The sequence below is a fragment of the Papio anubis genome, chromosome 19, assembly GCF_008728515.1.
Source record: "Papio anubis isolate 15944 chromosome 19, Panubis1.0, whole genome shotgun sequence".
NCBI classification, from domain to species: Eukaryota; Metazoa; Chordata; class Mammalia; order Primates; family Cercopithecidae; genus Papio; species Papio anubis.
This window is the reverse complement of record NC_044994.1, coordinates 71,860,249-71,874,931: the sequence shown is the minus strand read 5'-3', so window position 1 is coordinate 71,874,931 and position 14,683 is coordinate 71,860,249. Positions and strand designations below refer to the sequence as shown.

Below are 14,683 nucleotides of genomic sequence, written 5' to 3'. Positions count from 1 at the left end.
GACAAGGTCTATGTTGCCCAGGCTGGCCTCAAACCCCCAAGGTCAAGTCGTCCTCCTGCCTCAGCCTCCTGAGTTGTTGGGACTACAAAAGTGTGTCTCCACACTAGATAAAGCTGTTTTTGGAAAGTTCTTCTTCCTAGATAGTTTTCTTTTTTCTTATTCTTTTTCTTTTTTCTTTTTTGAGACAGAATCTTGCTCTGTCTCCCAGGCTGGAGTGCAGTGGTGCAATCTCGGCTAACTGCAACCTCTGCCTCCTGGTTCAAGCAATTCTCCTGCCTCAGCCTCCCAAGTAGCTGGGATTACAGGCACACACCATCATGCTGGCTAATTCTTGTACTTTTAGTAGAGACAGGGTTTTGCCATGTTGGCCAGGCTGGTCTTGAACTTCTGACCTCAAGTGATCTGCCCGCTTCAGCCTCCCAAAGTGTTGAGATTATAGATGTGAGCCACTGTGCCCGGCCAACATTTTTCCATATGGAGTTAAATAACAACATTGAGAAGCCCTGCTATAAGCTCCCAGGAAAACTATTTTCCATATTCATTTATCCAGTAGGATTCTGTTACTAGGCCAGAGAATGTATGTTATTATTTTATTCCTGAAAAAGTATCATAAAATAAAGGGTGCATATGTAGACATTTTAAATAATAAAAAGTTAATACCTACATATGCACTGCCCACCCTAAGAAAGACAGTATAAGCAATTGAAACACTCTTAACCTCTAATTCAATGGCTGTCATCTGGGGGCAATTTTTCTCCTCCCGGGGGAACTTCCCAAGTCCACAGACAGCCTGGGTCATCACCACAGGGAGGGGCCACCACTGGCATCTGGTGGGTGGAGGCCAGGGCCGCTGCTCAACACCCTTCGAGTCCAGAATGCCCCACTGGCCTCAGGTGTCACCAGGGCCTTCCCACTGCATGCTGGTTCCCCAGGAGATCATCACAATCTCATGAGACTCTCATGTTAACTGTCCCTTGCCCTTCCTCACGGTTCTACTGCACGCCTCTGTCTCTAGGTCACATTTGGCTTTGCCTTTGTTTGAACTTCACGTAAGTGGGATCATTCAGTCCAGCCCTCTTATCACTGCAGCTCTTTGCTATGTCTAACCTTTTTAGCCAATTCATCCTGTTTCTAATGTTAGTTATCCGGATTTTCATTTCTGGGAGTTTCACTGGCTTCTGTTCTGTACTGTCTAACAGTTCTGATGCTTTCTCCTCCTTACTGCTTTTCATTCCTTTAAACACAGACGTATTCCTATTCTGTGTCTCATCATCTCAGGACCGGCAGCCACTGTGCACTCAATGTTTTGTTTGTGGTTTCTTGGGACTCTGCTCAAGGCTCATTTTCTCTGGTGATTTTCTCATGAGTTCTCAGAGCATGCACATTCACTTCTGCATGGGTCAAAACTAAAGTTCTAAATTCAATGTGTACACAGAAGAATTCCACAGCCCACCTTGACCTGCCCACCCACCCCTTTCACAAAGCCAAAGCGAGGGCCTGGCGCTTCCTTTTTTCTTCAACCAGCAAAGTAACTCAGAGCTCCCACTGAGAGGAAGTGCGGATCCCTCCCCCAGATCGCTGGGAATTCTCAGGAACACGTCTCTGCCCTTCCACTCAGGCTGAGACAGGGAGCACCCGGTGCCAGCTTCAGGTTTCTGGCTTGAGAGATGCAGCCCCCTTCCCATCCACAGGTAAGGTGGGAGCAGGCACCCACCTCTACCCACCTTTCTCTGAAGGGAGGGTTTCCCTGAGTTCGTGCGCTGAGAGCCACCCTCCCAGAGCCCCTGAGTTCGTGCCACACTCCCAGAGTCCAGGCTTTGGGTAGTGGTGTCAGGCCTCAGGCTGCCCTCAGGGCAGGCACATCAAACACCTGGCAGGCAACAGCCCTGGGGGAAACGTAAGCCTCGGAATTCCTCTACTTACCTGCCAACCGTGCCCCCAAGGAATCCCTTAACTGTCCTGCCAACACTGCCAAGCTTTTTTTTTTTTTTTTTTTTTAAGTAGCTTATGGTGGCTCGTGCCTGCCCAGAAATATGGGAGGATGAGGAGGAAGGATTTCTTGAAGTCAGGACTTTGAGACCAGTGACCCATCTGACATGGTTTGGCTGTGTCCCCACCCGAAATCTCATCTTGAATTGTAATCCCCGTGTGTCAAGAGCAGGACCGAGAGGAGGTGACTGGATCATGGGCGTGGTTTTCCCCCACACTGTTCTTTTTTTTTTTTTTTTTTTTTTGAGGCGGGGTCTCGCTCTTTCCCCCAGGCTGGAGTGCAGTGGCCGGATCTCAGCTCACTGCAAGCTCCGCCTCCCGGGTTCCCGGCATTCTCCTGCCTCAGCCTCCCGAGTAGCTGGGACTACAGGCGCCCACAACCGCGCCCGGCTAATTTTTTGTATTTTTAGTAGAGACGAGGTTTCACCGTGGTCTCGATCTCCTGACCTTGTGATCCGCCCGCCTCGGCCTCCTAAAGTGCTGGGATTACAGGCGTGAGCCACCGCGCCCGGCCTCCCCCACACTGTTCTTGTGATAGTGAGTGAGTCTCATGGGATCTGATGGTTTTGTGTCTGGCATTTCTCCTGCTTGCATTCATTCCATCTTGCCGCCCTGTGGAGAGGGGACCTGCCTTCTGCCTTGATTGTAAGTTTCCTGAGGCCTCCCCAGCAATGTGGAGCTTAAACCTCTTAAGAGTCACTTAAACCTCTTTCCTTTATGAATTACCTCTTCTCAGGTGTTTCTTCACAGCAGCATGAGAATGAGCTAATACACCACCTCCAATAAAATAATGCTTCTTAAAAGTAGCTTTTAAAATATTTCTCCTGCTGCCCTAGAAATCACTGACCATGTAATCAGCCAAGTTCTGGAAACAGAAATTCCTGACAGTTAATATTAACAATAAAAAAATTATAACTGAAGAGACAAGGAAGAGGAAAGAGAAAGAAGCTGTGGAAGGAAAATAGAATCTCAAGACCCCAAACTCACAATGCCAAACGGAAAATTAAGCTTGGGAACTAAGTCATGCCAAAACTGCTTCTCCTTTTGTTCCCAAAGAGAGAGCTGTCATTTCGCATGCTTGCCCTCAGGGTCCAGGCCGCAGGCATACACCCTGAAGTCACCTGGTGGGGTGTCACACTGCACAGGACCTGTGCTGGACACACTTTGAAGTGCCCCTCAGACCATTGCTGGGCCCATAGGCTCTTGAGGGATGCTATAGCCAACTGGATGGACATCCTAGGCCTATCCCAGGCCACCCAGCGCTGGACTTGAGGAAATGTCCTCCATAGAGGATGAAATATGACGACCACCCGGGGGCCAAGATAGCAAAGAAAGCAGCACTCAGTGCGCGAGCCTGGCCAGGCTGAAGCTGAACAGACATGTCCATCTCCCAGGACAGCTCACGGGTGACCAACTGGACAATAGGCCCCCTTCCCAGCAGTGGGCATTCCTACTTGGACTCCCCTGAGGACATCCTGGCCTCCCTCCCTGCCATCTTCCTGTCCCTCACCTATTGCTGGAGGGTTCAAGAAGGTCTACCGATGCCTGTGAGATGCCAGCCACAGCTGGTGTCCAGGGTTTTTGGCACCATGGTGAGAAAGAATTCAGGACCGAGTCAATGAAGTGAAAAAACAGAAGCTTTTATTGCAAAGCGAAAGCACACACTTAGGACAGAAGTCGTGCCCAAAGGAATTTGGGTTTCTAACTTTATGTGCTCTTCTAATTAAGAATCATGTGGTTTTCTAGGGAAAAGGCAAAGGTCTCCTAGAATGGGGGTGCCATCAATTTTCATAATCATGTGGTATTCTAGGGAAAAGGCGGAGGTCTCCTAGAATGGGGGTGCCATTCATTTTCATACTAAATGTGGGCATGCTCAGAGCTGCCATACACCCAGCCTCATTTTAAAAATTGGTTCCTCTTACTCTGCAAAATTAATGGTTGAGTAATCATTCTTGGCAATCTCAATACCAGATTTGTTGCTGACAATGAAAGCCTTGAGGGACAAGGCCTTTTCTACTGAGTTTGGACTCTATAGGCAACTCTTCAGTGGCTTTCTGTTTCTAGCATTTTACTCACATCTTTACCGGTGAACGGAACTGCAGGTTGTGCCATACGTAACCCCTTTGCTTTCCCATCACTCTAGGAGGGCAGCCCGGATTTGGTGGAAAGTATTCTCATCAGCATGCACCTGGACACGAGGACCTAACAGATTAAGATGTGCCACAGGGTTTGCAGATTGCTTGACCATCTGTTTGCTGGTTCAGGATTGTTGAAATCTGCACTGTTTGCATGTTTTATGAGGCTTCTCCAGTCACATGGTAGCAGGTAAGAGAGAATGAGAGCCACATGAAAGGGTTTCCAGTTCTAAAACCATCAGCTCTTGGGAGATTTATTCACTACCAGGAGAAAAGTATGGGGAAAAACTGCCCCCATGATTCAGTTATCTCCAGATCCCTCCCAAAACATATGGAAATTATGAGAGCTATAATTCAAGATGAGACTTGGGTGGGGACACAGCCAAACAATACCATTCCATCCCTGGCCCCTCCCAAATCTCATGTCCTCATATTTCAAAAGCAATAATGCCTTCCCAACAGTCCCCCAAAGTCCTTTTAGCGTTAACTCAAAAGTCCACAGTCCAAAGTCTCATCTGAGACACAGCAAGTCCCTTCTGCCTATGAGTCTGTAAAATCAAAAGTAAGTTAGTTAGTTCCTAGATACAATGGGGGTATAGTGATTGGGTAAATACAGCCATTCGAAATTAGAGAAATTAGCCAAAACGAAGGGACTAAAGGCCCCGCAAGTCTGAAATCCAGTGGGGCAGTCATTAAACCTTGACGTTCCAAAATGATCTCCTTTGACACCATGTCTCACATCCAGGTCACACTGATGCAAAAGTGGGCTTCCATGGCCGTGGACTCTGCCCTGTGGCTTTGCAGGGTATACCCCACTCTTGGCTGCTTTCATGGGCTGGAGTTGAGTGTCTGTGGCTCTTCCAGGGCCATAGAGCAAGCTGTTGATGGATCTACCAGTCTGGGGTCTGGAGGACAGTGGCCTTTTCCTCACAACTCCACTAGGCAGTGCCCTAGTGAGGACTCTGTGTGGGGGCTTAAACCTCACATTTTTCTTCTGCACTGCCCTAGCAGAGGTTCTCCATGAGGGCTCTACCCCTGCAGCAAACTCCTGCCTGGACATCCAGGCATTTCCATACATCCTCTGAAATCTAGGCAGAGGTTCCCAAACCTCAGTTCTTGACCTCTGTGCACCCAGAGGCTCCACATCCCATGGAAGCTGCCAAGGCTTAGGGTTTGCATTCTTTGAAGCCACAACCCAAGCTGCACCTTGGCCCCTTTTAGCCACGGCTGGAGTGGCTGGGACACAGGGCACCAAGTCCTTACCTAGACTGCACACAGCAGGGGGGCCCTGGGCCAGGCACAAAAAAAACACATTTTTTCCTACTAGGCCTCCAGGCCTGTGATGGGAGGGGCTGCCACGAATGTCTCTGACATGCCCTAGAGACATTTTCTCATTGTCTTGATGACTAACGTTTGGCTCCTTGCTCACGCCTGTAATTCCAGCACTTTGGGAGGCCGAGGCAGGCAGATCACTTGAGGTCAGGAGTTCAAGACCATCGTGGCCAACATGGTGAAACCCCGTCTCTACTAAAAATACAACAATTAGCTGGGAGTGGAGTTGGGCACCTGTAATCCCAGCCACTCAGGAGGCTGAGGCAGGAGAATCACTTGAACCCAGGAGGGGAGGTTGTGGTGAGCCGAGATCATAGCCACTGCATTCCAGCCTGGGTGACAGAGGGAGACTCTGTCTCAAAAAACAAACAAACAAAAAATTTGACTCCTTATTACTTATGCAAATTTCTGCAACTGGCTTGAATTTCTCCACAGAAAATGGGTTTTCCTTTTTTTTTTTTTTTTTTTGAGACGGAGTCTCACTCTGTCACCCAGGCTAGAATGCAGTGGCGTGATCTTGGCTCACTGGAAGCTCCGCCTCCCGGATTCACGCCATTCTCCTGCCTCAGCCTCCCAAGTAGCTGGGACTACAGGCGCCCGCCACCGCGCCTAGCTAATTTTTTGTATTTCTTAGTAGAGACAGGGTTTCACCGTGGTCTTGATCTCCTGACCTCATGATCTGCCCACCTTGGCCTCCCAAAGTGCTGGGATTACGGGCGTGAGTTACCGCACCCAGCCGGGTTTTCCTTTTCTATCTCATCGTCAGACTACAAATTTTCTGAACTTTTACACCCTGTTTTTCTTCAAAAACTTAATCCTTTTAACAGCACCCAAGCCACCTCTTGAATGCTTTTCTTTGCTTAGAAATTTCCTGCCAGATATCTAAATCATCTCCCTCAAGTTCGAGTTTCACAGATGTCCAGGGCAAGGGCAAAATGCCACCAGTCTCTTTGCTAAAACATAGCAAGAGTTACCTTTATTCTAGTTCCCAACAAGTTCCTTATCTCCATCTGAGACCACCTCAGCCTGGATTTCATTGTCCACATCATTATCAGCATTTTGGTCAAATCCATTCAACAAGTCTCTAGGGAGTTCCAAACTTTCCCACATTTTCCTGTCTTCTTCTGAACCCCCCAAACTGTTCCAACCTCTACCTGTTACTCAGTTCCAAAGTTACTTCCACATTTTTGGGTATATTTACAACACCACCTCACTCTACTGGTACCAATTTACTGTATTACTCCATTTTCACACTACTGATAAAGACATACCCAAGACTGGGTAATTTATCAAGAAAAAGAGGTTTAATGGACTCACAGTTTCACATGGCTGGGGAGGCCTCACAATCATGGTGCAAGGGGAAAGGCACATCTTACATGACAGCAGACAAGAGAGAATGAGAGCCAAGCAAAAGGGGTTTCCCTTATAAAGTCATCAGATCTCATGAGACTTATTCACTACCATGAGAACAGCGTGGGAGACTCTGCCCCCATGATTCAATTATCTCCCACTGGGTCCCTCCCACAACATGTGAGTTATGGGAGCTACAATTTCAGATAAGATTTGGGTGGGACACAGCCAAACCTTATCACATGTTTTTAAGCATTTTGGGTTTTATGGTCATTTCCTGGATTGGGGCTGGTTCAAATGCTGCTCTTTTAGCTGTGGTGTCAGCCAGTTGGTTACCCTGACCTTCTGTGTTGTTTAATTTACAGTGACGTGGGATTTTTACAGTTGCCAACTATTTTGGTTTTTGAATAGGTTTTTTTTTTTTTGAGATGGAGTCTCACTCTTGTCACCCAGGCTGGAGTGCAGTGGCACAATCTCAGCTCACTGCAACCTCCACCTCCCAGGTACAAGCAATTCTCCTGCCTCAGCCTCCCAAGTAGCTGGGATTACAGGCTCCCGCCACCACACCTGGCTAATTTTTGTATTTTTAGTAGAGACGGGGTTTCACCATGTGGGCCAGGCTGGTCTTGAACTCCTGACCTCATGTGAGGAAACCACAGCATATCCTGCTCCAAAATTTCCATCCTCTCCTCTTCAATAAGAGCCATCTGTATACCATTCTAGTTTAGCATTATCCAGTGGCATCTCTTGCAGGTCTGTCCTGGAGGTGAGAAGTCAGTCAGTCATCAGAACACAGTCACGAGGGGTCTTGTGGGAAGGGCCTGGCAAGAGAGTGGCCGGATTAAGATTATTATACTGGGAAGTAGTAATATTGGAAGATAGTACAAGCAAAATTTGATAAGAAGCTAACCGGTTGACAGACACACGTTGAGTATGATGAGAGTTTAGAAGGGTCTCAAGAGAATGTGGCACAGAAATGGTAAGGGGCGAACCCATAATTATTTCTCCAACAGACTTGTACGGAAGGGCCATGGTTGCTATTACTCTCACACAAGGAGGCAACCCTCGCGCCACCGGGTCCAGGTGTTGGCTGTAATAGCCTAGAGGTCTCTGATGATCACCGTGCTTCTGGATCAATACCCTGGAGGCAGTACCTCCAGTTTCGTGTATGAAAAGGGAGAAAGGCAGTTTGTAGTTTGGGTGCCCTAAGGCTGGGGCATTAGTTAGAATTTCCTTTATTTGTTGTACAGCTAATTGTCCCTCAGGACTCCACAAGAAAGGATCAGGTTGTACATTTTTTAGGTATGCCTACAGAGATTGAGCCATAAGGAAGAAATTTGGTATCCAGTTTTTGTTTGTTTGTTTGTTTGTTTGTTTGTTTTGAGATGGAGTCTTGCTCTGTCGCTCAGGCTGGAGTACAGTGGTGCGATCCCAGTTCACTGCAAGCTCCACCTCCTGGGTCCACACCATTCTCCTGCCTCAGCCTCCTGAGTAGCTGGGACTACAGGCGCCTGCCACCATGCCTGGCTAGTTTGTTTGTATTTTTAGTAGAGATGGGGTTTCACTGTGTTAGCCAAGATGGTTTCAATCTCCTGACCTCGTGATCTGCCCACCTCGGCCTCCGAAAGTGCTGGGATTACAGGTGTGAGCCACTGCGCCTGGCCACTGGTATCCAGTTTCTACAATAGCCAGGCAGGACCCAGAATCCTCTAAGTTGTTTGTGACAGGCATTGGGAAAGCTAAAATTCCTCTCACTCTGTCAGGGTTAATCCTCAGTCCTTTGACTGAGATAATATGCCCCCAAATACTTAACTTGCAGCAAGCATAGCTGAAGTTTGTCTTTGGACACTTTGTGTCCCTTGGTGGCTGTTTGAGTAAATATAGACTATCTTCATGGGAGGAAGATGGTGTGTCTGAACAAAGGAGAAGGTCGTCTACATACTGAATGAGTGTTGAGCCCTGGGGAAAAATTAAACCCTCTAAATCAGCTTTTAATATTTGGGAAAAGTAAGTGGGACTTTCTGTATACCCCTGAGGCATTACAGTCCACATATATTGCCCTTCTTTCCAAGTAAAGGTAAACAAATACCGGCTGTCTGGATCTACAGGAATACTAAAGAAGGCACGGCAGAGATCTGCAACTGAGAAATACTGGCTGGTAGTGGGTCTAGCTGATAGAAGGATATGTGGGTTGGGGATTATTGGGTGTCTGGGTATTGCAATATTACCTACTGTCCTCAAGTCCTGTATAAATGTCCATCCCCTCTGGCTTGTTTATTTTTGTTTTTGTTTTTACAGAGAATATAGGGCTGTTGCAGGGGCTTGTGCAGGGAATAGTGAGTCTCCTTCTCAGTTAATCTTGTATGGTAGGGGCGATTCCATCTATAACTTCCCGTCATAGAGGATACTGTTTAAGGTTGGGGAGGGGTTTCTTCGGGTTTATCGCTACCTTTATTGGAGTGGCTCAGAATATTTTCCCTGTATCTGTATTTGACTGAGACTGTAAGTGGGAAGGGACATCCTTAAGCAAATGCATCACTTCTGGAATTAACAGAAGACTGGGGAAGCTAGAAGTTTTACTGTTTTCTGCTCTGTATTCCAATGTTCTCTTCTCTTCTAGTATTTCCTTCTCTCTCATTTCCCTTTCCCAGTCACAAGATGGTGTCTTAATATTACTAGTACTAAATCGTGGTGCATTGTCAGGACTTGTTTTTTCTTTTCGAGATGGAGTCTCCTGCTGTCGCCCAGGCTGGAGTTCAGTGGCACAACTTTGGCTTACTGCAACCTCTGCCTCCCGAGTTCAAGTGATTTTCCTGCCTCAGCCTCCCAAGTAGCTGGGATTACAGGCATGCGCCACCATACCCAGCTAATTTTTGTATTTTCACTAAAGACGAGGTTTCACCATGTTGGCCTGGCTGATCTCCTAACCTCATGTGAGCCATCTGCCTCGGCCTCCCAAAGTGCTGGGGTTACAGGCATGAGCAACTGTGTCTGGCTATCAGGATGTTTTTTAATTTGATATTGTTAGTCCCTGGCTCTAATTCTAGAAAAAGTTCACCTTTTGATGAAAAAGAGATATGAGCATTATGGATGTTGAGGAAATCACAGCCCAAAAGACTGACAGGGGCTGCAGGCACATTAGAAACACAAGGGACCAACTGAGCATGTCACACTTGAAGCCCAGGGCGGGGGATCTGAACCCAAAGAAACGGGAAGTTTTAGGTTTAGACTTAAAACATGAGATAGTTTTATAGACACACCACCTTGTTCATTCTTTCATTACTCTGAGGTACGGGGTTTCTAAATTAGGTGGGATTTATAATAGATATAGTCACTGCCTGTGTCAATTCAGGCAGTTGGAAGCTCATGGTTTATTGTTATATTAATAATGATAAACATGTTTTTTATAATATATATAATATAAAACAATATAATAAAGATAAACATATTATATTAATCTCTCCCAATTTGTCAGGGTAGAATATTTGGAGCAGTGAAACCCCTGTACTTCCTGGGAGCATCCCTAGTCTTCCTGAGTTGCATTTTCTTGCCTTTTCTTTCATTTCAGCCTAATGCAATCCCTGTTTAGGTGTCCTGGTCTTTTACAGTAGTAACAGACTGGGAGGGAAGAGTCCTCAGACCTAAGAGCTTAAAATCTTTCTGGGCCTGAGATGCTTGAAAAGTTAATTACTTTAACTGTAATGCATAACTTGGGTGATCTTTAGTTTTTCCTTTTTATCACAGTGCAGGATAATTGGTCAGCTAAGTTAACTAGTTCATTAGTTCTGGCTGTGGCCCAATTTATCATGTTACATTTTATAAGGGTGGCTAAATCATCACCTAGTCTAAGAAATTTGCATTTAATAATGTAGCATTTGTATTGTTTTCATAGCAATCAGCTGACATCCCGCAATATTGTCTAAAGGTTTTATCAAAACATGTGAAATAATCTAAAACTGATTCATCTGGGTTCTGGCAGCATTGTTGGATTTTATTCCAATCCACAACCCTTTGGGACACTGAAGGAATGATATTTAACAGAACAGTAGTTAGTTCCTGAGCATCTTTGCACCTGTCTTCAGGATTCTGGGAGGCTGGTTCGTTTGGTCTTCCTGGCCCTTTAGGGGTCAGGTCTGCTACAATGTCTGACCACTGTGTTTTTCCAGCCACTTAGCTTTAGCTTCTGAGACCAGTATGTGGACCAGCTGATAAAGGTCTGAATGACCTGGGTCATAGGTTCTGATAATCAGCTCAAACTCTTGAGCAAACCCAACTGGATCTTACGGGAGGCAGGAAATTCTTTGTGCTTCGCAACTCAGCCGTTGACCAGGGTTCATAGACAATCACGGGGGTTCCCCTAACTGTTAATGGTTGTTCCCGAAACAGGTTGATCATGAGAGACGTCCCTATGGTGTCCCCCTTTTCCACATCTTCCAGATGAGAGGCTGCCACTGGGGTTACCAGAGAATCGGCAGGAAGTAGGGTCTTGGAAGTTAGAGTCCCTACTGCCTTCGGTTCAGTGAGTGGCAGGCAAGGAGGAGAATATGGTAAATTGGAACCTGAAGGAAAAGGAGGGGAGAGGTCTGGTCCAGGAAGTTCAGAGGGGTAAGGGTAGAGTGGGGGTGTAGGTGGAGGTAGGGGAGGCAATAAGGGGGAAGGGATTTGGAGGATTTCTTTAAGAGAGATAAAAGATTATAGAGAGTTCTTAATTGGCAGTTTAAGTTATTTGTTGGCTTCCTGTAGCTACTTTCATGGTACCTAGAGAGTAGCAAGTCGGGGGAAAGATCCTTTAGCTTTGCATAGAGAGATTTGGTACTCTCCAGGTACCATGAAAGTAGCTCTCCCATTCTGGTTTCTTAGTTTTTGTGCCCACGTTTTCCATTCTGGTTTGTGGGCACACTAAATTGGGCATCTCAAAAGATCCCCATTTAGGCCTATGTAACTTGGAATCTCCTTTGGTTGTGGTGGTCCACTTGGTTAAATATTTGCATGACGATTTGCCATAAGTATTTTGCGTGTACCCTGCCGGAGTTTCTAAAGGTGGAACTTCATGTTCCTCAGCTGCTGGGGTTTTAGCTAATTTAGAGGCCTCATTCCCTATAATTTAAGGTTCCCCTTCGGATTCAATCAAGTTGGGAAGTGTGTGAGACCCAAAGTGTGTTGCTTGGGGACCTGGCTTTTCAGGGCCATTATTCCTTGAATCAGTTCAGTTCACCCTTGTCGCGGCTACCTGGTAAAGTGTGTCAGGGGCTCCAGGTGTGGGAGGGGTCAGCTCCTTATATGCACCCACCAGATGAGATTAGACCTTAAGTACGTTCTTCTGAGGGGAACAAGATGAGATTAGACCTTAAGTATGTTCTTCTGAGGGGAAACTAGATGAGATTAGACCTTAAGTACATTCTTCTGAGGGAACCAGATGAGATTAGACCTTAAGTATGTTCTTCTGAGGGAAACCAGATGAGATTATACCTTAAATACATTCTTCTGAGGGGAACCAGATGAGATTAGACCTTAAGTACGTTCTTCTGAGGGAAATCAGATGCAATTAGACCTTAAGTACTTTCTTCTAAGGGAACCAGATGAGATTAGACCTTAAGTACGGTCTTCTGAGGGAAACCAGATGAGATTAGACCTTAAATACGGTCCTCACCGGCTCAAAGCTGCTGCACGTCCTAAGGAGCTTTCCTCCCAGACACCCTCCTCTCAGTCACCTGAGAATGCCCTGAAGGGCTGAGGGGAGTAAAGTGCTCTTATTTCCTTAGAAACTTCCACACTCATAAGCTAGAGGGTTTGGAATTGGTCAAATCCGGTAGCGGAAAGGATTGAAACACACACACACAACAAGACGGAAACAGCTAAGCAAAACTAACAATGATCACACAACTTACATGATTTCTGAGCACTCAAGCGTAAGCAGAAATTAACAACAGCGGGTTGTTAATGCTAACTTTAGTCATTTAAAAAGAATTTGTAAGACAAAATCCCAAACCAGTTCCTTACCTAGTGATAGGAGCCCAAGCTGAACAGTGCTCTCCACAGATGCAGAAGCAGACAGGCTGCCTTCCTTGATGGAAGCGATTGGAAACTCCCAGGAGAAAAGGAGATTTTTTTTTTTTTTTGAAGAGCAAATAAACCTCTGACCCCCAACTGAAAAACACTGGAAGATCAGGGATCCCTGGAAAAAAGAGGTCCCAGACTTCAGCAAATTGTCCTATTAGTTTGGGTTACAAGGTGCCCAGACCAGTGTCAAGCACCAATAGGAGAGCTGCTACAGGCTGGGCCGCCTTCACTCAGGTTCCCTTAGTGGTTACCAGATGTCAGTCGAGAAAAATGATGAGACCAGTCTCAATCATTTTAGGAGGCTTATTTGCCAAAGGTAAGGACTCGTGCCTGGGAGACAGGTCTATACCTTTCTCCAAAGATTATTTCGAGGGCTCCAAATGTAAAGGGGAAAGGGTGGGATATTGAGAAGTACACAAATTTCAAATAAGAGGAGGGTAGGGGAAAATAGCCATTTTCTTTGTCTGGTTCAGTGAATCTGCATTTTTTTTTTTTTTTAACATAAGATGACAGACAAATGGGGCAGAGGAATCTGCATTATTACAGAAGGTAACATAGACAAAACATAACAAAAGGGCAGGGGAACAATCAGATATGCATTTGAATCCGGTAGGCAGGGGATGACTGCACCTGTAAAGATAAGCTATCGATTTACATTACCATGGCGAAATGTTAACAGAAACACCTTAGGGTAGAAATCTTGGAGCTCACCAGGAATTTCCTTGTGGGCAAAATATGGGGGAGGTGTGTAGGTTTTCATCGTGTAGCCCTCTTGTTTAGGAACCAAAAGGGGAGGCAGGTTTGCCTGACCCAGTTCCCAGCTTAACTTTTCCCTTTGGCTTAATGAGTTGGGGGTGGCAAGATTTACTTTCCTTTCACAGTATGTAAGCCCTGGGTCTGGGGGAGCCCTGGGTCTAGGGGGGCCCTGGGCCTGAGGGTGATGGTTGGGAATCCACTATCTTGTATCACCACTGCCAGACACACAGATGTGGCTTCTGTTCATAAGTCCCTATTAAATGTTTCTCTCTAAAGAACTAGTTTTGCCAGCCTCTTTCTTTGGCCTCTCAGCTTCCTCTGACTTTGGAGCAGATTTGTATAGGCCTGGCCACTGAGAAACAATCACTAACCATTAGGAAAATGCAAATCAAAACCACAATATCATTTTATACCTACCAGGATGACCATAATACAAGGCTGTGAGAGGAAGGTATCTGGGGTCCCTTCAACCTGCCTCCCATTCTCATCAAAGTCAGCCCTCTGCTCACCGAGACAGATGCACAGCTGACTGCCTCCTTTGGAAAGGCTGATCAGAAACTCACAAGAATGCAACTGTTCATCTCTCACCTATGTGTGACCTGGAGGCCCCCTTCCCTTTGAGTCTTCCTGCCCTTGCTTTAAGTTGTCCCGCCTTTCCAGACTGAACCAATGTTCTTCTTACATATATTGATTGATGTCTCATGTCTCCCTAAAATGTATAAAACGAAGCTGTGCCCCGACCACCTTGGGTGCGTGTTATCAGGACCTCCTGGGGCAGTGTCACGGGTGCATCCTCAACCTTGGAAAAATAAACTTTCTAAATTAAGACCTGTCTCAGGTTTTCAGGGTTCACAAGGTACATAAAAAACAAGTAAGGGCAAGAATGTGGAAAAATTGAAACCCTCATACATTGCTGGTGAGAATGTAAAATGGTGTAGCCACTTTGGAAAACAACTGGGCAATACTTAAAAATGTTAAACAGTTACCACATGAAAACTGAAGTCCACACAAAAGCTTGTACATGAATGTTCATAGCAGCATCACTCATAATAGTCAAAAAA

General features: G+C 46.1%; 1 long non-coding RNA gene across 3 annotated transcripts in view; it reads left to right on the top strand.

The window, feature by feature from the left end:
* The window catches only part of LOC103879869, a 33,499-nt gene extending 19,051 nt beyond the window's left edge, over positions 1 to 14,448 (top strand). The window contains exons 2-3 of one of the 3 annotated variants that reach the window (XR_002518776.1): positions 4,133 to 4,314; positions 14,043 to 14,448. This is a non-coding gene — a long non-coding RNA (uncharacterized LOC103879869). Of the gene's footprint in view, positions 1 to 4,132; positions 4,315 to 8,878; positions 9,075 to 14,042 lie in introns of those variants that run through there. The other 2 variants (XR_001897507.3, XR_001897506.3) reach the window with 2 other exon arrangements.
* Positions 14,449 to 14,683: the final 235 nt, after the last annotated feature.